We start from the raw sequence: 27,180 nt of genomic DNA on the forward strand, positions 1-27,180 counted from the left end.
ACTTGCCCCCAAAGGGCTGAAGTAGGAGCAGGAGATGGTAGTCCCAAAGAGTCAAAAGTAAGCTTGATATGGACAAAAATCTCTCTCCTTACCTCAAAGTGGAGTAGACTGTTTTCAGATCCCCTTAGTGAAAGTCCTCAGACAATACCTTGATGAGGCTTGCCAAGAATGGCAGAGAGAGAATTTTGTTCAGGTCCATCTTGGACTTGATAGCCAACCAGGTCCCTTCTCATTCTGAAAATCCTGAAATGTATGATTCAGAAGTGTTCTGGTTGATGCAGTAGAAAAAAGTCTGTATTCAAAATCAGTGAACATGGGTTCAAATCTCAACTCTTCCCCTTGCTACTTGTCTTCCATCTCTAACTCTATGACTATATGGAGTAAGGTAAGATATCAGATAGCCACTCTAAATGATTTATTAACATCCACTCCTGTAGTCTTGGAGAATTATTCATATATCAGAAAAACTATGGCTTAATTGTAGTCATCAGCCAGTATGTATTCAAGGCAAAATTCACATCTTCCTCACTCCAAGGTCAAACCATTCTTTTGTGTCAGCTCTCATCTGTGGCTCCAAAACAGCTGTAGCATGTACAGGGATCACACCATTTTGGTCAGATAGGATAAACCAAGTTGAGGAAACTAATGAACTAGGGAGATATCTATCCCAAGTTTATGAAGACTTTCTTCAGTAGAATGGGCAGTGAGAACAAATGGTTCCAACAGCCATGAAGAGTGCTGTGAAGCACCTAGAGTTTGGGCAGACAAAAAGACACAACAATCATCCACTGCATCCAAGGTTTCACCAATCTTGACTTTTGTTTTGCTACTGGATTTCAGTGACTCAAGAAGAGAGAGTGAAGCTAAGGTCTTTGTGCACTTCTGCCTCACTTAAATCCAATTCACATGAAGGGGAGATTTCACCTCTAATGTCATTGGTCCTCTTTGAAAATAAAATGCAAACAATGGCAACATCATTTGATTATGAATTAATTATATTATGTATGATTTTATTGAGTTTCTTTAAAAATATTCTTTTTTATTCTATTTTAAAGAGTGGTAAGTAGAAAGCTAATTTGACCACATGCATATGCCCTCTGCCTCTTGAGAAATCCTCAATTTTGATTCTTCTGGGATAACTTCTAGGAAATGCATGATTGGAAAAGATGATGGGTAGACCAGACATGAATTGAGAGAACAAGAGATGAAAGATAGCAAACCAGAGTTCAGGGAGGCCCTGAGAGATAATAACTGAAGTAGAGGAAAGCTTGCAGCATGTTGGTTAGGTGGAGGATTCATGGGAGAACAGGGCAAGACACACAGGAGGAGAAGGTGGCAATGAGTCAAAATCTGTCTCGACAGAGGGAATACCCCTAATCATGAGAGCACAGATCCTATGAAATGCTCAAACATTTGTCAGTCAGTTGCCATGACTAAGTTATACACACATACATACACATCTCACACACATCCCTTAACAATATGAATACTTGGCTCATTTTTTATATAATTTCTGTGTTTTCCTCAGCATAGGGAGCTCCTCCTGATGAGAAACTCTCTCTAACCAATGCAAATCATCATCTTCTTTACAATTTATACTTTGCTTTGCTCTATTGGGACTGAAAACTCTCACACTCAAGCAATCACCCAGCTTCAGCCTCCATGGTAGCAGGGATGATAGGTGTGCACCAGCACCCCCTGCTAGTGCACAATTTCTGTTCTTAGAGAGTATATCATCCTACTTTTTAGTAACCTGCTATCATGGATGTGGATGTCAAACTTTGATGACTGGTACATTATCAGAACTCAGGAGTTCACTCCTTCATAGAATTCTCTTTCACTTATCCAGGTAGCACTCATTTGAAGTCTGGATACAGGGTCTCAGAGTTCGAATGTTGTTCTTAAATATAGTTTTAGTCAATGGGAATGCAAAGAATAGAGTGTCATATCTCCACTTGTCCTTGTGGCTATTTCCAGTGTTCAGAAACAACAGGCTCTTGGTAGACAAGCAGCATGGGAGAAGGACAAGAGAGCCAGGCTTGTACTCAAGAAGGCCTGGGTTTCCATAATACCTTTGACATATGATGTTATGTTCTACTGCCCAAGTATAATTCTCTAAGATTACAGATGACAACAGGGTGTATTGGGCTCCTCACAATCATGAAATAAATCACAAATCCCAAATTTTAAAAATAATAAACTTATGCATTTGTGGCTAGAATTTTCCTATTGTTTCCAAAATTCCTCTTTTTTTCCCCTTGAAGCCCGCTCTGTTGTAAAGTCAAAGAATGGGCTACCATTTCTTCTGTCCACTAATTATATCCTGATAAGAGGCAGAGATTTGTTTCTGATGAATTTTATTAGTGCAAGGTGGTCCAATGGCAACTTCATTGTCTATGTGAGAGGTTGGTATTAGCCCCAAGAAGGAAAATCATTAAGCTAGGTCCCTGTTAGTGCCCTTATAGGCAGTCGTGGCTGCTGCACAGGGTGGTATAAGTCAAAGAGCACCCATTCTGAAGTTCAAAGATGAGGGTTCAAAACCTGTCTTTCATAATTGCCAGGATTTCAGTCTGAGGAAACTGAGCAAATCACTTAACATTTCTTGGATTTCATTTCTTCATTTGTAGAAGTCGGGGATTGGAAATCAAGACTTCTGAGGTCTTTTGTAGCTGTAGCATAGAATTACCCAAAGAGATCACAAAATAAATCCCATGTTGCTTCGTTTATGATATCTTGCCTAAAGAGAGGGAGACAAAAAGAGAAAAAACAAAAAAGGTAATGTTTGCCTCTGTCCCCAATTAGGGAAAAAAAGGTTAAAATAGGAAGATGTTAGTGAGTCTTCCTCTTTGCAAGGTCATCATTTTATCCTTAATTCTCCAAATGAAAAGGGTCTTCGGCCAGACACCCCACAAATCCCAAGACTATAATTACATTCTTGGAACTGGAAATCTCAGATGTTTACAGACATTTTAGAGTTTGGCATTTGTGGCTTTTAGAGCACCATGAAATATTTATGTGTTCAAATAGCCCTGCTCAGTTACCATTGGATGCCTCCTTTTATACAAGGATTGCATTTAAAATGGCCCTGAATTGGATCTGCAAAATCCATAAACCCCTCATATGCCTAGACTGAAGACTGAAAATGTGAAGGGGGCTGTCCTTGCAAAATGCTGGGAAATAAGAAAGCATGGGGGGGGGGGGGGACTCGAGGAACACTAGTCTTCCTTGTTATCGGCAAAAAAAAATGATTTTTTTTCTGAAAATGGAATAAAATATCTTCCATACAGCTTCAATTAAGAAAGGAGAGGAAGATAATCCACAACTGGGCCCTGTTTAAGAAGATCAGAGTTCTTGAAATTTGAGGTTTAAAAAAAAATCATTAGATTCAAGGCAAAATCAGTGTTAGTTCCAAATTTTATATTCTTGTATGTTTGGTTCCTGAGGGGCCTTAAATTTTATATTCTTGTATGTTTGGTTCCTGAGGGGCCTTAAAATCAGTGTAATGCACACTCAGGTACAATCATGTCTACTTACACAGTTCATGTGAGAGTCATTTCAGACAGAATTGATTGTTCTCCCATTACAGCCTAGACATTTCCAAGGGACTGGTAGAATAGATTGCACTCCCACAGTCCTGTTCAAATCATTATTTTAGTTTGAATTGATTTGGTGCAGTCTGTCTTTCTAGTCTGGACACCCTATGATCATGGGACACTCACTTTCCTCAACCTCAGTATTGTCATCTGTAAAATGGGGAATCAAAGTATCTTCCTTTTTGTATCAGGGGTGGTTTACAGATAAAAGGAGAATGAATTTCATTGCATAAGCATTTTTGTTGTTGTTGTTGCTTACTTTGTTCCACATCTGGTGCTCAGAGTTTTAGATTAAAAGATAAAAGTACTCCTTACCCTCAGAGTACTTATATTCTATTGCAAGAAAGAACTTAATTTCAGAAAAGTAATTAGAAAATATAAGAAAAAATAAAAAGTTCAATTCAAAATAAAATGGGACAAGGGAACATAGGAGGTAAATAGACAATCTCAGTGCATTGGATAAAGAGCTTTTCTCAGAGTAAGAAAGATCTGGGTTCAAGGGTATCACACTTCTGACAAAAACTGGCTGTGTGACACTATTTTCAGTGATCTTAATGTCTCTCTAAGTTGCAAAAATTGGTACCAATCTAGTCTGCTAGGTGTTTCTTGAGTGTCCCTAGCATAAGTCAATGAAATTATGGGATAAATAGATTTTGAAAAAACAGCAGGGAACAACCTGAGAAAGAACTTAGGTAGGATATGACATGGAGTTGAGCATTAGAGGGAGCCAGGGATTCTAAGAAGTAAAAAGGGGAAGGAAGTGAATTACAGGCAGAGATAGAAGGGGCATATAGACGGACAGGGAAAGAACTAATTTATATTTTGCCTAAAAGGTTAGAGCCCTCAAAAGAGTCAGTTTGAATTTCCTAGACGACTCTCACCGTGCCATCTCCACCTTGTCATTATCTCCGTTCCTTCCCCCTCAAAAACCAGGACGCGACTCCTGGAACCATGTTGAGCTTTAGGACTTTAGTTTTACCCTTATGTTGCCGAATCCCACACTTGAATAGCCTTCTTGTATACACACACACACACACACACACACACACACACACACACACATTCATTCCCTGTTTCTAATTCCCTTCCATGTATTGGTCTCTTCTACTACAATGTTGTTGTTGTTGTTTGCCCTTCATTGTCAAAGTGGATCATGACATCAGTGAGGTTATGCTTCGATTGATATGTGAAATAGTTTTAAATGAAGGAGGGCTGCTCAAAATTACCAACCTCCCTTTCTCCTCCAGGGCCATCTGGGTCCAGTGGCTAGATAGAGATCAGGATATCTGAGATGACCCTGGAAACACAGGAGACTTTGGTCTTTTTAAAATTAAGGTCCTTCCCAGGTCTCTGACTGATATAACACCCAATCAGTGAATAAGGCTAGGTAAGAAATGAGGCAAAAAAAATAGACTAAGTTCAAATTCAAGGCCTTTCTCTTTGCATCATCAGCATCTTGTAGCATGCCTGACTTAATAAATGCTCTATGTAATCTTCCATGACTGTCATTCAACGTCCTACATAATGCAGCAACCTTCCTTGTTTTTAAAGTTTTATCTCAAATTGTTTCTCTCCATGAGTACTACTCTTTAACTAAAGGGAATAATTAGAAATTTCTTAGACATGCCCTGAGTTCTCACAGAACAAGACCTTTGGTGATAATTGTTCCCCAGAACATCTTCCCTCTTTCTCCCTGTTGAATACAAATATCACTTCCCCAAGGATGTCTTCCTTAATTCCTCAGTATTTCTCTCTTTCTATGTCTCTCTGTGTATGTCTCTATCTCTTTCCATCTTTGTCTGTCTGCCTTTCTCTATCTCTCTGTCTCTGATTCTCTGTTTCTGTCTCTGTCTATCTCCGTCTCTCTTTCACACACACAGAAAGACAGAGACAAAGACAGAGAGAGACAGAGAGAAAGAGACAAACAGAGAAGGGGAAAGAAACAGAGAGAGTCAGAGAAAGAGAGAGAGAGCCCCTTATTGGTTTCACATAATATATTTTTTTGATGGAGCATTGATTTTTTTGCTTTGGAATTATTTTACCCCCTTAGTGTACTGGATACTTTCTAAAGACAGTGACCAGAGAAAACAGTGTTTTAAAAAAAAATACAGACTGGGGAAAGAAACTTTATTGCTCATCTAATCAAGTTCATAAACTGTTAAGTTAAACTTTTTTCACTTGAGTGTTTTCCACCTGAAAAATTTTTATGTGACAGTATATAGGTATATAAAATAGATATACAAATCAACATTTACTGCTAACAAATCATAATTTCATGATATCCACATTCAATTATATGGGGTCATGATTCACAGTTTAAGAAGGCAAGATCTAATCCAATCTACCTTACTACTACCTTACTACTACTACCAAACTACCTTACCTCCAAAAAAGGAATTTGAACTCTAATGGGATATTATTGTCTGATATGGAGCTTGTGGTCCATTAAAACCTCAAGATCTCTTGTTAAATAAATTCCAGTCTAACCATATCTCCCCCTAGGATTACTTTTTTTATTTATTCATTTTTTAATACACAGTGTTTTATGAATCATATTGGGAGAGAAAAATGAATGCAAAAGGGAAAAACCATGGGAGAGATTAAAAAAAAAAAACAGAAAAAAAGATTGAGTATAACATGTGTTGATTTACATTGTCTACTTAATTCTTTTTCTGGATACAGATGCCATTTTCTGTCCAAAGTTTATTGGGATTGCTTTGGATTGCTGAACCTCTAAGAAGAACTAAGTCTTTCATAGTTGATTATTGCACATTCTTGCTTTTACTGTACAATGTATTCTTGGTTCTGATTCTTTCACTCAATATCAGTTCATGTAAACCTTTCCAGGTCTTTTCTAAAATAAGTTTGTTCATCATTTTTATAGAACAATAATATTCCATTACCTTTATATACCACAATTTGTTCAGCCATTCCCCAACTGATGGGCATTTTCCAATTCTTTGCTACCACAAAAAGAGCTGCTACAAACATTTATGCACATATGGATCTTTTCTCCTCCTTTACAATTTCCTTGGAAAAGTGTAATAATCTTCTCTAAAATGTAATATTCTCTGTTGAGGTTTCCTTGGGGTCTCTGGAGGCAGCCTTTGTTTCAGTTCAGTAATCATCCCAAATGCAGCCAGGTAGTCCCAATCCCTTATTGACTCTTTCCAAGTCTTGTCTCCTTTCCTGTGGCTCAGGTAGCTTTCTTAAAGGCCTGCTGTAGTCTTGGTTCTGAGAGCTTGAACTCCCCGCTGCCTTCTCTGGCTTCTGAATCTCCCTGACTGAATCCTGGCTGAGGCTCTGAGAGCTTCTAGTGCACTTGTCCTTCTGGCCCTGAGAGCTTCTTGCTTATATTCCCCCCACACTCCCTCCTGGATTTATTATTATCTTTTCCTCTCATCTTAACCAATGTAAGAGGTATGAGGTAGTACCTCAGAGTTGTTTTAATTTGCATTTTTCTAATCAATAGTGAATACTGTAGTACCTTTTTCATATGACTATAGATGGCTTTTTCATCATCTGAAAATTGACTATTCATATCCTTTGACCATTTATCAATTGGGGAATCCCCCTAAGATTACTTATGCTACAAATAGGGATAACAATAGAGATGCTCAAAGACTGAATGAGTAAATAAATGAGTAAATAAACCCCAACAGACCCAAAGATGATTTTTAGCACCATAGAGATCCCTTTCCATGCCTTATTAGGATAGAAGCCCTTCCCCAGGACAGAGGCCAGTGGGCTGGCAGATGACAGCATATTAATGCTTGGACCCAGATAGAGTGAGCAAGTACAGCGGCTCCATGAGGGCAAATCTTGACAGTTTATGTGTAGGCTGATAAATGTTTATTCTTGTTTATACAGCATCTTTAGAATGCAAAAGTAACAAGTGTTTACTATAGCAGGAGAGGAAAATAAACAAATCAGTAAGATAACTCGGTTACACTTACCCTTGTCATAGACATTCTGTCATAATCAGTTGCCTTCTGATCTCTGCATCAGCCAGGTGAGCCTGACCTGACTCACCTAGATGGGAGTGTTAAGCACAAATTCCTTGCTTAGTCCTTGAGGCGCTCCTAGAGAAGCATGTTAATAATTCAGCTTGCTGAATTTACATGGTCCCTAGCTGTCTGAACTGAGACAACATTAGGAATATAGAATAAAATATTAAAGAGAGAAATATAAACAATCTTGCATTGAATTACAATTTCTTGTTAAAAATGTTCTCTATGGCTCATAGAACCTTCTGGATTGATAAGCATGGAAATGGAGATTTGCTGTTTTACCTTCTAAGAGATGTCTCCTGGATTCCAAATAAGAATTTAATCATACTCACAGAATTACAGAATTTCTACAATAGAAAGAACCTCCAAGGCCAGGTAGTCCAACTTAATTAAAAATATTACTATTTATAGCATCAATGTAATTGGTTTGGGATAGATATCTATATACGTATATGTGCACACATATGTTTGTGCAAATACACATAACCAGTGCAGTATTTTTAGTTTTCTTATTTGAAGGAGGAGGAGAAGGTGGAAGGAAGAGAAGTCAAGCCTAAAGAACAGTTTTCGTTAAATTATTTAGGAAGAAAAAAATGGTCATTTAGCTACCCCCTGAAGACCTCCAGTGAGGAGGAACCTGATATTTCCTAAAGCAATCAGCTCTGCTCTTAGATAATTAGTTGTTTCAAAATGTTTGTATCAAGTCTAAAGGTAGCTGTATAGAACAATGGCTAAAACACAGGACTTGGAATCAAAAAGACTTATCTTCTTGATTTCAAAATCTCAGCTACCTACTAACTTGCAAGTCACATAATCCTATTTGTATCAATTTCCTTATCTGTTAAATGAACTGGAGAAAGAAATGGCAAGCTACTCTAGTATCTTTGTCAAGAGAATAATAACAACAACAACAACAAAAATTCTGAGGTCACAAAGAGTTGGACATGACTTAAAGGACTCAAAATAACAGTGCTTCTAAATTTGCTTCCATGTAAACCCCCTAATCATAGTTCTTCTGCCCTATAGGACCAAGGAAAATAAGACTAAACCCATTTCCTCATAACAGTCCTCCAAATACTTGAAGATGGTAGTATGTGTCCTCTTCCCTATGCTGAATATTCCCAGTTCCTTCAGTGCATTCTCTTATGGAAAAGTCTCCACTTCCTTTAACATCCTACTTGTCTTTGGCTCCACACTGTCCTATATCAGATCTGTCATGTACCAAGAAACCTTTGAAGATGATGGCAAAGGATTGCTTCTGTGCCTTTAAAAGGAACCCTCCTGAAAAGGATTCCAACATTTTAAAAGTTGTGGAGATTTATCATATAGTTTAATTTCACAAGACTCTCTTCCATTCTCACAAAAAGGTATTGTGAATATTTTTTTAATCCGATGAGAAACACATCTTAGTTATATCAGGGTACTAAATTTAGAACCAAGTACACCTGAGTTTGAAAGGTTCTTCTGATGGCTCTTTGGCTGTATTAACTGGGGCAAGTCAGTTGCCTAACCCACCAAATCCTTAGTTTCCTCATTTGTAAAATGAGGACAATAATAGCCTCTTCTGCATGGTTGTTGCATTATTAAGGCTATATTGTTAAATTGCTTTATTAATTTGAAGAATTATATAAATGATGCTTCAATAACAGTAATAAAGAATCCATGTGACCTAGTGGATAGAGACCAGGATCTGAAATTAGGATGACCTGGGTTCAGGATCCTCCTCAGATAAATATCGACTGCACTATCCTAGCTAAGTCACTTAGACTCTTAATATCCCAGGAAATTTTTCATAGATTCTAAGTTACAGAAAATGCCCATCTTCATTAATAGAGAAAGTTTTTCAGTGTGATTCCCAATAATATATCTATATCATAAAATAATAGTAATTTATTGTTTAAAATAAGTCATTTATTTTTAAACTTTCCAACAATCTTGACTGAGTGGCAGCATGCTTGATGTATTGTAAAATCTAGGTTGGAGATCACTGATTTATCAACATACACTAAGGTTGTCTCAACCAATATTAGAGTACTGAATTTGACCTCCTTATACAAAGAGAGAGGCATTCAATAACAGGCCAAAGTCAGACCCCTAGGCTGCTAGCATTATTGTGTTATTTAACTAGGGACCTTTGATTCTCTGCACCCACCTGGCCTATTAGTCACTCCTGTTTAGAAGGAAGGGTTCGCCCACCAAAGATACAAAAATACATCTGCTCTCTGACAAATTGGGGGAAAATATTATTCTTCCAAACAATCCAATCTGAGTTAAATGTCAATCAGCGAAGCACTGAAACTCCCTGATATCAATTCTAAAAAACAATCCATTCCAGAATAGCTTTCTTGATGAAGGAAAGAATGAAAGTCATTTCAGACAACAGCCGCTTTTCACTCTCTAATTTTCCTCTAATCAGCTGGACAATCTTAGCTGAATGCCTTTTCCTATTAACTGACAATATAAGCTAATGTTTCCCACTTCTCCCTCCTTGAGCTTACCCAGAACACCCACGGACATCTCTCTGGGGAAAATGGAACATTTGGAATTGAGCACTTGCAACAGTTTGGCTGGCTATCAAGAGGAAATATGCTAATGAAGAAACACCCCCTGATTAGGAACTCTGAGAAAGTATATGATAATACATGTACAGTGGAAAAGGAGTTATTTTTTCCTTAGATTATTTGTGGCGGGAGGATGGAGAGCGTATGGTGAAAACTGGTTAACCTTGTCTTTATGTGAATTATTGTAGAGCAGGAGCTAACTTTGGAATTTGGGTCCAAATACTGATATTACCACTCAATGACCTTGGACTAGAGTCAATTTCTCTTGTTTGTATTCAGTTTACTCATCTGTAAAATAGGAGGGTTGATTAGATTAGGAGTTCTTGATTTTGTGTCTCATGAAATCCTTTGAACATACTAGTAATGCCCAAGGATCTCTTCTAAGAATATGTTGCCTATGTTTATAATTCAAGAAAACAATAATTTTCAGTTAGGGGTTAGTTAGAATAAAAGTGCTATGTTTTTCCTTATCCAATTTCCCAGATTTCTTAGAGATTTATGGACATCAACTAAAGAACCCTTGGCCTAAAGCAGGGGTCCTCAAACTACAGCCCGTGAGCCAGACGCAGCAGCTGAGGACGATTATACCCCTCACCCAGGGCTATGAAATTTCTTTATTTAAAGGCCCACAAAACAAAGTTTTTGTTTTTACTATAGTCCAGCCTCCAACAGTCTGAGGGATAGTGAACTGGCCCCCTATTTAAAAAGTTTGAGGACCCCTGGGAAGGAACCCTTTCTCTTTTAACTTTATAAATAGGTTCTTTTATGCTATGTCTTTGACTAGCCATTTGATGCATAGAATGTGTACTAGTAAGGGTGGAGACAGAGCCAAACAATATCCATGTTTATGTTCCTATCTTCCATAATAGTCCTTTGATGTATTATAATATGGTCTCATCAATATAATCTGGGATGTCAAGGATTCTACCTACAGAATACAAGTTCTGACAGGCACTACCAAGCTGAAAAAATAGCAAAGACTTTGTCATGGAGGTGAAGTTTCAATACAATTCAATATACATTTATTAAACACCTGCTATGTGTCAGATAGTGTGCTAAGTGCTAGGGATATGAATAAGGAAAACAAATAATGCTTGCCTTCTTAGAACTTACAATCTAATGGAGGAAAACAGTACACAAAAAGAAATTGGAAGAAGACATGGAGAGTAGAGGAGGAGAGTATCGTGTTCCTTGGAGTTCAAGCCAAGAGATCTGGAGAGCCCAGGTCTGGAACACTCTAAAGAAAAATTTTATAAGTTTAGTGTCCTGCCATCATCCTCTCCCATCAGAGGGAAGAGGCAATTCATTTAATGTCCAAAGCTGAGTATAAAAGTATGATGAGGAGATTTCAGATGATGACTTTTTGATGTTCAAGACCAGTCTTGCTCTATGACCAGAAATTTGGACTTTTGGAGGTGATCAATGGAACACAATATGATCTCTGTCTTTTATGCTTTCCTTCCATTCCTCCAGAAAGAGTGGCAGATGGGTGGAAAAGGAAGCAGAAGCTACTAAGAAACAGAGTTTTTAAGAGTACTTACAAATATTGATTCTACCACTGGCTCTCTTAATGTGAGATCTTTGTTCAAAGATCAATGTCACACACCACTACATGAGGTATACCCATCTGAAGCATTTCCCTTTCAGAAAATGTCATTTATTCTCAGGGCCACAATCTCCTCATTTGTCAGATGAAAGCTTAGTACTAGATTCAAATTCAATGCACATTTATTAAGCACATACTGTGATAGATGCAGCACAACAAAACTACAGAGCAGAAATAAAAAAGATCTTTATGGATCACCAACATGGATGGAAGAAGCCCAAGAACAGGGCTCTGGAGTGATCACAGTTAGAAGGGTTTGGAAATAGACTGAATCTCTAATTACCTCTTTCAGCTTTAAGACTCTCAAATACTGACTTTATGACTCTCAAATACCGACTTTCTCACTGTCAAAAGTACACCCAAAATACTTATTTCCACTCAGGAGGCTCTCTGATGACTTGGCCTGTTTAATTCTTGCCCACCCTTCAGGTCATTGTGATCAAATTGATCTTTAACTCTTAAGCTCTTCTCACAGAATGACAGTATTTCAAACTACAAGGGATCAAAGGATCCATGACTGAATCAGTGATAATCCCTTTCACAGCAAAGCCAACAAGTAGTGATGTTCTGTATTCTCTTACAGACTTCTAGTCACTTTAAATAATAGGAAACTTACCCAGAACACAAGATCCAGATTCCTATTTTCTTACTCTAGTCTCTTGTTCTAGTTTGTCTCTCTCTGAAGCCGGTCAGAGCAAATCTAGTTGTTCTTCTGAGTGTCTGCCTTTCAGATACTTGACCATAGGTATGCCTTCTCTTCCCACATCCAGGTTTTTCTTCTCCACGCTAAATAATGTCCATTTCTTTCAATTAGTTTTCCTATGATATATGCTCAAGATTTCTACCATCCTAGTCTTCCTCTTTGGGCCACTTTCCAGCTTATGAATGCCCTTTCTAAACTGCAGCAATCAGCACAGGACAAAAGAAAGCATTCCAGATGGGATCTGTCCAAAGCAAAGAGTAAGCAAAGCTAATATGCCTGGATACTGGTCCCAGAGATTATGTTTTCTTAATATAGTCTAAGATCATTTTAGCTTTATTGTCCACCATATTACATCACAAACTCATGTAGAACTTTTGAGATTCTCTCTCTCTCTCTCTCTTTCTCACACACACACACACACACACACACACACACAGAGATTTTAAAAAAAATTATTGTCTATCTATATGTCTCTAATGTTGTACTTCTGAAGTTGTGTTTAACTCAAGTATAAAATGTTACATTAATCCCAATTAAATTTCATCTTATTAGCTTTTTTGCCTAGCAGAGTTATAATGATATGAAAGACCACAGTGAAAGGGATTGATTGGAAAATCTAAGGAATTGAAAACTGTAATTAGATACTGCTTTTAATTGCTTAACCATTGGATCTCTGGTGAACCCCAATTATGTGCAGACTGAGATAGACATCATGAACCATCATGATGCATAAAAGTCAAATTGGTTGGTAGTGTTTCTTCAGAAAGATATAGATCAATGGTTCTACATCCTGATCTAAAGCATAAGAAATGATGATCCTTTTTCTTCAAGTTGGAGACTTAAGATTTAAGATTTTCTTTATCCGACTAAAATGGTGTCTCTTAGTTCAACTGTTACCTATATGGGATACACGTGTCATAACACTTCACTTCTAAGCCCCTTCATGTATAGATATTGTCTTTCTTCATATCATCCCATAGGAGATAATTTCACGTACTTTCTCTGCATTCAAATGAAAACGTCTGGTTTTCTTTTAAGTGAACTTTTTATTTTTAAAAAGCGGCAATTTCAATTCATTAAAAGAAGACTTTCTACATGTGTTTTTACACTTGGATATTTAGCATTGTACCTTTCTAGCCCTCAGGCAGACAGAGATACAAAGCTTTGCTAATTATTCTAAAATGTATTTGGTTTTTAATGTTTTGATTTCAAGGCCATTTATTTAATATTTTCATAGCAGTCTACCTGATGAAGCGAAGCATCTTAATATTTGCTTTTTTGGAATTATCAGCTTTCCTTTATATGCCCATTATGGCATTCTTAGGAGGTGTTTTTGCAGTTTCATTGGACAGAAAATCCTTCCAATCATAGTTTTGAGTTTTCTGCTGATTGCATCAAGTCCCACAATGTAGCTAAAATCAAATGAGTAAAAAAGTACTATTATATGTGTGTATGAATGTGGGTATGTATGTATGTGTGTGGGGGAGGTGTAAGTAATGGGGAACTAAGGGTATATCTGAAAGGCAATTCAGAGCCCTTCTTGGGGAACTCAAGTTGAGGGAAGTTATAGAACTAGCACTATGTCACTCAGGTAGTAAGTAACAAAGGCAGGATTTGAACCGAGTGCTATTTTCATCATATCAGAATCAAGATGAGACAGACAGATGGATGGTCAATCCATTGAATCAACCCATTAATAGATGGTCTTTGCAGATGGACAGTGAGCTAGACTCTGAATTGAATGGGAAAAGAAGAAAAATGAATTGCATTTGGGACAAAATAGGGCACCTTAAATGATCCTGAATGGTTTTGCAAAATCGATACATAAATACATAAAATTAATACACATACAGAAGCAATACATTAAATCTCTTCATAAAATTTTAAGGTAGTATGATTGCAATTTTTGAAACACTATAATAAAAGAAAAATTACATGTTCATGTGATCTAGAGCTCAATGTTAAGATGCATGATAGATATAAGGTGCTTGCAACAGATTTCTAATAATGATCTATATATACAAAATAGCATCAGTGATTATTTTTTTACTAGATCTATCATTTGTTTTGGATACTCCCAGGGAGGAAACACTGTTTATATAGAGCTACACTCTACATTGCAACTTAGGTAATTTCTTTTATTTAAATTTAATTTAAAAATTAACAAAGCACTAATTTTCTCTCCCTCTTATCTTCCCTGTCCTACCAGTAGGGGGGTAGAGCAGGGAGGAGAAAAACAAAATCCTTATCACAAATGGGATACATGTTTTTGGATATGACCAATGAGCTAAAGAGTCACCAGGAACATGAAAAGTCAAGTCATTTACCCAGAGTCAGATAGCCAGCTTCCTGACTCAGAAATCCATCAACTTCTACTACCTACCTCTCTGGCAGAAAAGACACCATCCATAAAATCAATGATAAGAACAGGCTGTAGCTTGGTAACACAGGCAGGATGAAGAATGAATAACAGACTGATAGGAGAACAAGTGCTACATGAAGACCCACAAAAAAAGAAAGCAACCTAGTGGAAGGCCTTCAGTACTTTGAGTAGATCATTTGTGGGAGAAATATATGTGTTTGTAGTCAGGAAGTACATGAGCTAAGACACTCTGAATCAAGCAATCCATCAATAAGCATTTATTAAGTGTGGGGTGGCTAGGTTGTGATCTGTATTGATGGATATATTCCCAAAACAAAATTATCATGCCTCTACCGAAGGATATGTTTTGCTCCCCAGTACAGAAGGTATCACTTCTAGGGCAAGCTCATATAATGCACACATATGTAAGTAAGCATACAGCCACGTGCATAAGTAAATTAATGAAATCTTATATTTGGAAGGATCTTTAAATATCAGAGTTCAATTCATACTTTAAACATTGTACTCCTACAATGTTCTCTACATTGTACTTCTCTACAATGTACTCTTAAAGTGATTATTTTTTTATGTTGGAATAATACAAAACTTTTGCTAGGCAAAGGGGTGAATTTGGACAAAGTGCCCATAAAAGGGCAATTCACATTTCTGTAGCACCATTACCTGCCAAAGACTGGGTCACGTGCTTCATAATTATCATCTTACTTGATCCTCACAAGTCTTGGAAAGTAAGTGCTATTATGTCCATTTTACAGGTGATTAAGGCAAACAGAGTAACTTGTCTAGGATCACACAGCTAGAAAGTGATTTGAATTTAGCTTTTCCTGACCCTACACTCTGAGTTATATCCATTGTGCTAGCAGATACACAAATGAGGAATAAATGGCAAGAGTTATTTAGCATTTTTCTTTGCTTTCTAATTAAATTTTGTTATATACAATTGGAAATGTGTCAGGGTTCCTATCCCTCCAACCCCTCATTCTCTTAATGGGGAAATTGAAGCTCAGGTCAGTCAAATACCTTACCTAATGACACATTGTTAGGAAACATCAGAGTTGAATTTGAAACCAGATCTAATGGCTCCAGAGTTAGATCTCTCCCACTGGATCATATCAACATCACATCTTAAACATGTTTATATGTTTATATACTCACATATACACATATGTGTATATATGTGCAATGTTCATGGATCTGGAAGCTTATCAATATAGGTAGTTTCCAATAATGAAAATGATTCACAACCTATTTGAACCATGCTACTCATATTCTCTACCACCCATCAGCCCTCCAATGGAGTCAACCTAGCATTTTGTGGTCTTCCTCTAAATCTTTGGACCAAAGCTTCTTAAATTTTGTCTACTCATGACCCCTTTTTGCCAGAAAATTTTTTACATGACACAGGGTGTATAGGTATATAAAATATGCAAACATTTATTAATAATAAATTATAATTTTGTGATCCCCACATTCAATAATGTAACCCTGTATGGGGTCACAACCTACAGTTTAAAAAGCTTTACTGTAGACAATAGGCAGATGCCAAAGGAGCATACGGACCATTTTGTATTATCCTACCTTCCTCTTTCTAAATTACTTGTTTTCTGATCATATATTCCTCAAATAATTTATTTTATGCCACTTTTCCAGCATACTTCTTATTGGTAATATGTTGCTCATACAACTATATGCCCCTTTGGTGCCCTCTCAGTGACATACAACATTTGTTCTTCGGAGAAGGGAGTATTGTATGACACAGATGCACTGAAAGAATATTGATGTTACAAAGTTGGGGCCTTTGTTTCAAGAAGAAGCTTGGAGGTCATCCACAGAACTACACAATCTCCCAAAGGCAGTGCAGTCTACTGTCTTCTTCTTCAAACCCACAATACATGTGTAGTTTTGCTTTTTCTCAAAGATTTGCAGTCAGGCAGCTGGTCATACAAGTTAGTAATTACTGATATACTTTCAGTTGGCCTTTTTGGTAATATTAAAATCTGAAAATTTTCCATGTATTTGGAATCTTCTCTTATTTCATATGTTTTGAGAAATGATCACTCAGAGTCCTGAAAATTATTTGACTTTGAGTACAGACATTCCTTTTATATTTTTGGCCAACTAGTCTTCCTCTCATTTATTTATTTGTTTGTTTGTTTGTTTTTAGTGCCATGTTGGGGATAGTGATGTTGAATATCAAATGCATTAGTTCCACTGTCATTTATTAAGAAAAAAAAAGTGATTGAATTTTTTTTTTACTTTTTTCCATCTTTTTGTCTTATTCTCATTCCATTTTCATTCTTAGTCTATAAATACTCTTGAGATAAACTGGCTTAATTGATTCTTCCATCAAGCATAAAATAAACTTTCTTTTTCCTCCAATGTTTTGTACCATATTCCTCTGTAAAATTTTACAAACAAGCCTTTGGTGTTTCTCTTGACTTGCTTTGTTAGAAAATGAAGGTTTTCCTGGCTAAGTTTAGTTTTTACACTTTTTTGTTTTCTTTGTTATGATAACCAATTTGCATCAGCTAAACTTAGGAAAGAGTTTTTGTCAATGTTTGTTCTTTTATCCATTCTTCCTGGTTTCTTTTAGGGCTCCATTCAATTTTCATGATCCCACAAGGTCTATTTAATTACCCCCCAGATGCTAATGCCCCTCATCAGAATGTATTTATTTTTAATTTTCATATGTATTTTGGATTCCTAAATGTATTTAAGTTGTTTTTCCCCCTGAGAATATTAGCCCCTTAAGAGCATATTTAGTCTAGTTTTGTTTTGTTTTGTTTTGTTTTTCTATATAAATCCAGTGCCTACAAGAGTCTCTGAGAATATAGTAGGCCTTTAATAAATGATTTTCCATTTTAATCCCATTGCTTATTTAAATGAACTTAGGTGCTGATTAGTGTAAATAATGAATCCCATTTATGTCAAGTTTGATTTGCTTTGGTTTCATCCCACATCTTCACATTTTTGTTCTTTGAGTACAGATTGATTTCACCTTTGTTCTAACTAGTTAATGACCTGTCATATATAAATATATATGCATATTTATTGAAATATATATTTAAAATTAGGTATAAATACATACATATATTTATATCTTATTTTGAAATTGTTCTACTATTCATAACTAGCAGTTTCTTTTCAGAAAATAATAATAATTTATTTCTTTTATTATGCCAGTCCTTATCAAAGTCACATCCCCAACTCTTGTTTTGTAGTATAGCCATCAGACATTTCTGTAACATACAAGCCTTTGTTCTCTTATTTCTTACATTAGGAATTTTTGTTGTTATTGTTGCAGTATTTTTTCCTGCTCCCCTCTGTATACCCTTGCAATTAGGTTGTCATATGATAAAATATATGCTAATTTAATGTGGAGAGGCCTATTCATTGTTCCATGATAAATTCTATTTCCTCACCCTCGGAAACAAACATTGGCTGCTGCTTGAGATGTTATTCTTTTCATTGTGGTCTTTTGGCCAATGTCTCTCATGAGCACTGCACAATGAAAGGGCCAAATGTCACGCGCGATGGTCTTTTTTGTTGTTTTTGCTCTCATGATAAAAATAATTCTGCTAGCTTCCTTATATGCCTTTTTTTTAGGGAAAATCTATGAGCCAATGAAGAATGAAGAATGGCTCATTTAGTAGAAACTTCCTTTTTTCATTTTTATAATGAAAATGCCAAGATTGATAGCATTCAATTGCACTCTTGGAACCCATGTCCACTCATTGGTCACTGAGCATGGATCTCATAATCAGAGAACCAACTGCTCAGTTAATATACGCAGTCTAGAAATTGGGAACCTTTTTGGCAAAATCTGTCTTCTTTCAGGCTATGCCATCATCAGAAGGGGACAGAAGGGGACAATGCAGAATGAAGGGTTATTTTGAATATTTATTTGTTTCATAAATTGTCATCCCTACCTCCATTCCCAGCATTGTCATGATTAGCAAGGATTACAACCAATATCACTACATCTGACCTAGCAAGCAGACCAGTTATGTAAGGGAATACAAATGTTATTCTCCCCCATTTTGCATATAAGGAAACTGAGACTTAGAAAATTGAAGTGACTTAACTACTTTCCTACATTAATCACATCTGAGACTTGAACCCAGATGAGCAGAACCCAAATCCCATGGTCTTTCCATTATGCTTCAGTACCTCCCTAGTCATCTGATTGATTAATATCTTGATTCTAGAAACTCCAGTCTCTCTCTCTCTCAAGAAATCTTCTAAACTAAGACTTGCTGAATTAGCAGCTCATAAAGTTATCTTTATAGATGCATAAAATAGACAAATCTCCATACTATGATTTTAAGAGTAAAATATAGATTTGACTCTATAAAAAGATTTCTAATAATTTAACAGGAAATAACAGGTAATAAATTAACAGGTAATAATATAATAACAGGTAACATTACTAACATAGCATTCTTTTGGGTTAAATTCCTATGTTTCCAGTAGGGTCCTATTAGACTGCTAATATTCCTTGCAGGATGGACATCAAGCTACCAATGATCATTACCATCTTACTATGAATTTACCATATCACAAAAAAAGAAGCCCACTGGAGAAATAGGTATTAAGAAGGGAATTGTACAGGTGTCTGTGGATGCCCCATATCACTAGACTTGAGCTATAGGTACTTGAGGGATCAGGATCCAGAAAGATTTAATTAATTCATAAATATATCTGAGTCTAGACCAGTTTGGAGATCTCTTATAACCTCGGCTAAAACACTTCTAGGCCTGAAAAATGTTCTCTTTTTTCTAAAGGAAAGGGAATTTTAATACTATTCCCCCCCTCCCCCAACAGTAGATGGATCTTCCTAGTGGCTTTAGATTTTTAACATTTTTTTTCTTTTGCTAGACTAAACAAGTCTTCCACTTTATTAATTTTTTAATGTGTGGTCCATCTTGCCCAAAGCACTGTAGGACTTTGAAGCCTGAAGTTAGACTGTCTCAGAACTCATTTATCATTCTTTGATAGCAGTTGCTAAGTGCAGTAGGGTTTACGCCTACTCTTCTTCCAATTATCATGATGATTCTTAGATTCTAAATTTGAGAGTTATTTGGTCTAACTAAAGTGGGGTCTAATGTGAATCATTCAGCTAATCATCATGATGATAAGCTTGAATAAAATAATTCAGGGACATATTCTCTAACACTTCTAATTAGACTTAATTAAGTATTTAATCTTCATTAAAACATATAGTAAAATATTTTTAATGAGAAAAGTAATATATGGATTCATAGATTCATTGAATGTAAGAGCTGGAAGGAATCTTAAAGATGATTTAGCTTCATTCCCACAGTTTTCGGAAAGAAATACTTAGGTGTTCAGAAGGGAAATAATGAGCAGGAACACTGAGGTAGTGACAAAGTATGAACTTGAAAATATCAATTAATCAATCAGCAAAAAATTTGCTAAGCTTTTCCTATGTGTCATATACTATATGAAATTCTAGGGATACAATTTTGTAAGAAACAAAACAAAACAAAACAAAAACAAAAACAAAACAAAAAACAAATTGTCCTTACCCTTAAGGAGCTTACTTTCTACTAGAGTTTAATAACATGGTACTAGATAAGGCCATATACAAAATAAATACAAAGTGATGGGGACAGAGACGTGAGAGATTATCAGTCTTCTTAAATTATGGGTTCTTTTCAATTAGAAAAGTCCAGATTGAAAGGAAATATAGTCCACCAAAAACAGTACCCCCAGGATGTTGTGATGGAAAAAAAAATAACTGGGAATTAAAGATTGAGTTCAAGTCATAGCATATTGGTTGTGTGAGTTCAGCAAGTATTAATAATTCTGAAGCTTCTCAGTTTCCTCTTCTGTGAAAGGGGGAAAAAATGTATGCACAAATAGGATTGATTAGGTAAAAGCAATCTGAAAAGTCTTTAGCACTAGGCAAATGAGTGTTGTTATTTTCTGAACCATTCTTGGAGTAAAGTAAATATTATCTTCATTTAAATGAATTCATTTCTTTTTCAAAACCACACAACACCAAAACATTTCTTTAGAGCACAATATTGGGACAACAGATCACAAACTTTAGGACAGAAAGAGGATTTAGGAATCTTCTAGTTATAGAATCATAGATGAGGAGTTTTGTAGGGCTCCACAGGACCTCAGAAATTATCAAGTGCAATTCCTCATTTTATAAATGAGGAAAATGAAATTTAGGGAGATTAAGTGACTTCCTTAATTCATTCTAGCTATCTAGTGGATTAAAGTGCTCAACTTGGCAACAGGAAAAACTGAGTCCAAATCCTTCCTCACATTCATACTATTCTAGTGAAACAGGACGAGTAACTTAACCTACCTTCAGCCTTATCTGCAAAATGGGCATAATAAAAGCATCTACAGAGTTGGTGCAAATGAGATAGTGTATGTAAAGAGCTTTGCAAACTTAAAAGTGCTAAGTAAAGATTACCTACTATTTTTGTTAGGAAGCAGAACTGACATTGAATTCAAACCCAATTATCCTAAATTCTGTGCTCTTTTTTTTTTAATTATCCTGCGTTCTAACTCTGATTTACAGCAAATTAAGAACAGCTTCCACAGCCACACATTCCAGGTATAAGGGCCATTTTCTAAAAGAAATCTAAATATGTTTCTTTTCTTTACCTAAGGAAATGGAGAAATTATGTTTATGATGCAGCCTATAATGTGATCATGTTAAAACATGTATCTCTACACATTTCTTTAAAAAGCTCTGAAAGGAAAGATAAATTATGATAGCTACCCTCTAACTTGAAATGTATTTTAATATAATTTACTAATTAAAGAGAAGAAAATGCAAGTCTGGAGAGCCTTCTCATTTGTGTTTATAATTATTGGCATCATTTCAGTAAGGTACAAGAGAAAGAAGAGAGACTGGAGTCAGAATCAGAGCACCTGGGGCCAAAGCTCCCATGGGAACCTCAATTTTCTCTTCTGTATAAATGGGGGGAGGAACTGAAGATAACCACCAATGAGGACTCTACATGCTCTAGATCTGTTAAGAGGCAATAGGATAAGATGGGATTATGGTACCTGCTATCATTACCTGATGAATAAGATATCATTATCTATACATCTATAGAATATCATATATAATATAAATGATATTTTATATATATGATATATCACATCTATAATATAATATGTTATGATATGATACAATTATAAATGCTATGAAATGAGATGAAATGAGGTAAAATGCTGATATGATGATATGGTATGGTATGATATATTATACAACTAATGAGCACAACATATAAACCATTAGTCTTGGATTCAGGAAGATCTGAGTTTGAATCCTGACTCAGATTCTATGTGATTCTGGTCATCTAATTTAATCTATTTCTTAGCATCCTTATCTATACCTCAGTTTCCTTATTTATAAAATGGAAATGATAATAGCCTATCTTTGACAAGGTTGCTGTGAGGATCAAATGAGAGAATATATATATATATATATATATATATATATATATATATATGTGTGTGTGTGTGTGTGTGTGTGTATACACACATACATATATGTATATAGACACACACACATATACATTTGCAAAAACCTTTAGTTATATAAATTATACTTGTAAATAACAGTTCTTATTATATATGTATACATACATATATAGATATAACATGTGTCTGTGTATATATGTATGTATATACATACATATATACACAGACACACATTAGGTTTTTACTACTACTATTTTTTTTATTTTAGACTTTTTAAATAATAATAGCTTTTTATTTTTCCAAATACTTTCCAAAAAAGTCTACAAATAGCAAAGATAGTTTTCAACATTCACCCTTGCCAAACTTTGTATTCCAAAATTTTCTCCCTTGCTACCCCCCTCTCTACTCCTCTAGACAGCAAATAATGCAACATAGATTAAAGAGGTGCAATTCTTCTAAATATATTTCCCTGTTTATCATATTATGGGAGAGAAATCAGATCAAAAGGAGAAAATATGAGAAAGGGAAAAAAAAAACAACAAAGGAAACCAACATCAACAACAACAATAGGTAAAAATACTATGTTGTGATCCACATTAAGTCTCCATAGTCCTTTGTCTGGCTGCAGATGGCTCCTTCCATCACATTCTATTGGAATTGCTTTGAATCACCTCATTATTGAAAACAGCCAAGTCCATAACAATTGATTATCACATAATCTTGGTGTTACTATGTACAATGTTCTCTCGGTTCTACTCATTTCACTTAGCATCAGTTCATATAAGGCTTTGCCGACTTTTCTGGAATCAGGCTGCTCATTTTTATATATGAGATAAAAGTAAGTGATTTGTCCTTTGAAACACAGTTAGTAAAGAGCAGAATCAGGATTTGAACCCAGGTCTTAGGGACATTTGATCTATTAGACATCCTCTTCTATTTGGACCCAACCATGTGTATGTGCATGTGTGAATGTGTGTATGTTTGTGTGTTTTATCTCTAGCCTGACTGCAGTTGAAAAACTACTTTGCTACAGACTCAGCTCCTTCCCTCACATCTCAGCTGCTAATCTTACAAACAAATCCAATCAATCTATTTTTCAAATAAGCTTATTCCTCTAGGATCTAGGAGACAACTTGTTGGACACAGATGTTATGAAAATTGAAATTAGAGCTGAGTAGGTTTATAGGCTTGATTTTACTGCAAGATTTTAAGTCTTGCATTCTGTTTAACACCTCTCTTATCTCTGTTTCCCAAGATTTTTTTTTCTATTTTTTGGGGGGAAGTTCAAGTGGATCAGAAGCTAATAGCCCTCAGATTGAAGAAGGTGATATATTCATTAAGTTCTGCCCTGGCCCCTGTCTGGAGTATTGCCTTTCAGTTCTGGCTACATTTGGGGGAAGCAAATTATTAGAAAACATTTGAAAAGAACAATCAGGATGACAAAGGACTGAAAAAACACATTATTAGCATACTCACTGAAGGAACTGAGGGGGTTTGGAGAAGAGAAGACTTCCTGAGAAGGGCTGTGTACAATAATTGTCTTTGAGTATTTAAAGGGATGTTGTATGGAAGAAGAGTTCAGCTTGACTTGCCTTTTCCCAGAGAACAAAAATTAATGTTATAAGGAGGGAAATCTAGGCTTGGTGTCAAGGGAAAAAAAAAACCTCCTAACAATTAGCACTATCCCAAAGTGAATTCGGCTGCCTGAGGAATACTTCCCATTGGACATTTTCTAGAAAAGCCTACATGAGTCCCTGCTGAATGTGCAGCAGAAGAGTCCCCTTTTTTTTGAAATACAGGTTAGACTAGTTGTCTACTGGGGATCCTTATAACTCAAAGGATTCTGGGATTGTTCGCTTTTCTTGTCTCCAATTCATATTTTCTCTAGCTTATTTGTACATAATTGTTTCCATGTTGTCCTCCTTCCCCACAATAGATTGCAATATCCTAGATATCAAGTAGGTTTAACATTATGGGGTTATCTGTGGGAAAATGGAGAGGACTTTTTGTGATTCCTTAGAATTTAACATCGTATCTGACACATAGTAGGCTCTTAATAAATGCTTGCTGATTGACTTCCAGAAACATGGACTAAACACTGGAGGAATTTTCAGGTAAAAAACTGACAAGGAGCTAAGCTAGATTAGTGACCTCCCAAATGGAAATGTGTGAGAGATATCAGGGATCCAAAATTGGCAACTTATTAGGTGTGAAGGAAGATGAAGAAAAAAGAGTCATGGATGATGCTAAGCTTGTAATTCTGGGAGAGCTGGCAGGATTTTCCCATCTGGTCAAGTTTCTTGAAATGACCAGATGTTATGTGATATCTGGAATTTGGGGGAATGGACAACAATTAGCCAAGCTTACTTTTAAAGCAAATTTAGAAAAAAAAAAAAAAGGAGGGGTAAAAAGTCTTCAGACACATAATTTATTGCCCCCTTCAATTAGTTCCTGAAGGTTTCATTGATTTTTAAAGGAGTGACTGGACAGTTGTACTGTGCTCATTAAGGTACTAATTCTGTTAAGCGCTTATTAAACACTAAATTACTCACTTGTGCCAGACTCAAGCAATTCATTGTAATGAAATGGGTAGTGAATGTCTCCACATTGACAAGCTGATTATTATTATTTTTCTCTTTCTTTAATCATGTTAGGGTATTGTCTTTCCGGCGAGTTGTACAATATTTTCTACGTGTAAACAAAGCCGATCTTCAACCAAAATGGCTATGGTTGAATGACTGTAGACAAGTCAAGTTTCAGAGGAGACTTCATCTTTTCTCTGTTCTCAAGGCATTTATCTTGTGTTGTGGGCTCAGGCAAGGCTTGTGGTAGTTGTTTTTGACAGCAGTGAAACTGTATTGTTATTTCTAAGGCATTTGTAGATGCTCATGAAAAATGTTATTAATAAGGAAATTTCAGACACTCAGATGAAGGATTTTTTTTTTCAAAAAGGGCATGACTGGGCACTAAAGGAGGAGATTAAAACACTTCACAGGAATGAAGTTGTTGGTTATGACTTTGCTTCAATATTTTCTAACATATAGTATACTGGAGAAGAGATATGACAATATTCACCTGCATATTCTTTGCAATGTTGATGTTAGGGGTCCTAAAACCCCACTTCGTAAAATGAAGTTTGCAATCCCATATGACTTCTCAGAACTGAATGTGGGGGTTATAAAATTATGATTAATTATCAATAAATGTTTGATTTGCATTCCTATTTTATATGACTATTATACAAAAGTTACATAAAAATTTATTGGGTCATAAGTGGAAAAAAGTTTAAGAAGCTTTGCTGAAGAACAGAGATTTTGAACCTTTTATGAGGTGACAAGGATCTCTTTGCCAGTCTGGTGAATGCTGAGTCCCTTCTCAGAATGATGTTTTCAAATGTATTAAACAATAACCATACAAGGATACAAGTTAATTTAAATACCATTATTAGATACATTTTCCAGGGCATGTGGGAAAACTGCAACACTAATGCATTGTTGGTGGAGTTGTGAAATGATCCAGCCATTTTGAAGAGCAATTTGAAGTTATACCCCAAGGGCTATAAAACTATACATACCCTTTGATCCAGCAGTTTCACTATGGGGTTTGTATCTCAGACATAATTTAAAAAGGGGAAGACTCATATGTGTAAAAATATTTGTAATTACTCTTTGTGTAGTGACAAGGAACTGAAGATTGAGTGGGTGCTCTTTAGTTGAGGAATGGCTGCATAAGTTATGGAGTATTAAGATTATGGAATATTGTTTTCTATAAGAAATGATGACCAGCCATTTCAGGGAATTGTGGAGTTACAGGAATTGATGCTGAGTGAAGTGAGAAGAAACAGGAAAACATTGCACACAGTAACAAGATTATGTGATGATCAGCTGTGATGGATGTGGATCTTCTCAACAATGAAGTGACTCAAGGCAATTCCAATAGACTTGGTATGGAAAATGCCAATCATATCCAGAGAGAAAACTACAGACTGTGGATCAAAGAGCAATATTTTGATCTTTTTCTTTATATGTTTTCTTTCTGGTGACTTTTTTACCCTTTTTGGTCTAATTTTTTGGGTGAAACATGACAAATATGGAAATATATTTTAGAGGGTAATATATGTTTAACTTATATTTCTTGCAGCCTTGGGAAGGGGGAGGAAGTGAGGGAAAGAAGGAGAAAAATTTAGACCATAAAATCTTACAAAAATGAATGTTGAAAACTATCTTTACATGTATTTGGAAAAATAAAATACTATTTTAAAATACCATAATCCAATTTTTTTTAATGTTCATAGAATCTGGGTTAAAAACTCCTTTTCTTGAGCTTTCACAATAAGACAGGGTTCTCCATGTCAGGGAGAGGGTTTTTTGATTGTTGTTTGTTTGTTTTAATGCAGAGATTGTGATACAGACATTAGGGAGACCTCTTGGTCTTCCTCTGACATTTAATACTGGTGGGATTCTCAGCTAGTCACTTAAACCCCACAGTGTGTCTTGTTATGGGCAACTCTATAGGGTTATTATCTATATTGGTAGATTTCAATCTTGTATCAGCAGAGTTGGAGAAGAGAGAAGGGAAGGAGAAGAGGGGAGACAAGATGTTGGCTAGAGGGCTAGCTTTGGCTTTTGCAAGATCTGGAATCAAGTTTAATTGTGGCACAGTTGCCATGTGGATATAAGCAAGTCAGTGAACCTCTACATATCCTAGGAAACTCCTTAATTTGGTTGAAATCTCCATGGAGGGATTTCTACATCAGCAGTTATCTATATAGATGCATCCCTTGAGAAAGACCTAAATGACCTTTAAGTCCCTCACACTCCCTCCATTTGTGATCCTGGGATGATCCTTCCA

General features: G+C 35.9%; 1 protein-coding gene and 1 long non-coding RNA gene across 2 annotated transcripts in view; one reads left to right on the forward strand and one right to left on the reverse strand.

The window, feature by feature from the left end:
- The window catches only part of TAFA1 (TAFA chemokine like family member 1), a 525,382-nt gene that overhangs the window by 81,141 nt on the left and 417,061 nt on the right, over positions 1-27,180 (forward strand). The window lies entirely within an intron of this gene.
- The window catches only part of LOC116421685, an 89,070-nt gene continuing 63,859 nt past the window's right edge, over positions 1,970-27,180 (reverse strand). Inside the window, exon 3 of the long non-coding RNA XR_004232176.1 lies at positions 1,970-2,737. This is a non-coding gene — a long non-coding RNA (uncharacterized LOC116421685). The remainder of the gene's footprint in view (positions 2,738-27,180) is intronic.

This window comes from Sarcophilus harrisii, chromosome 1, assembly GCF_902635505.1.
Source record: "Sarcophilus harrisii chromosome 1, mSarHar1.11, whole genome shotgun sequence".
In the NCBI taxonomy this organism is placed as follows: Eukaryota; Metazoa; Chordata; class Mammalia; order Dasyuromorphia; family Dasyuridae; genus Sarcophilus; species Sarcophilus harrisii.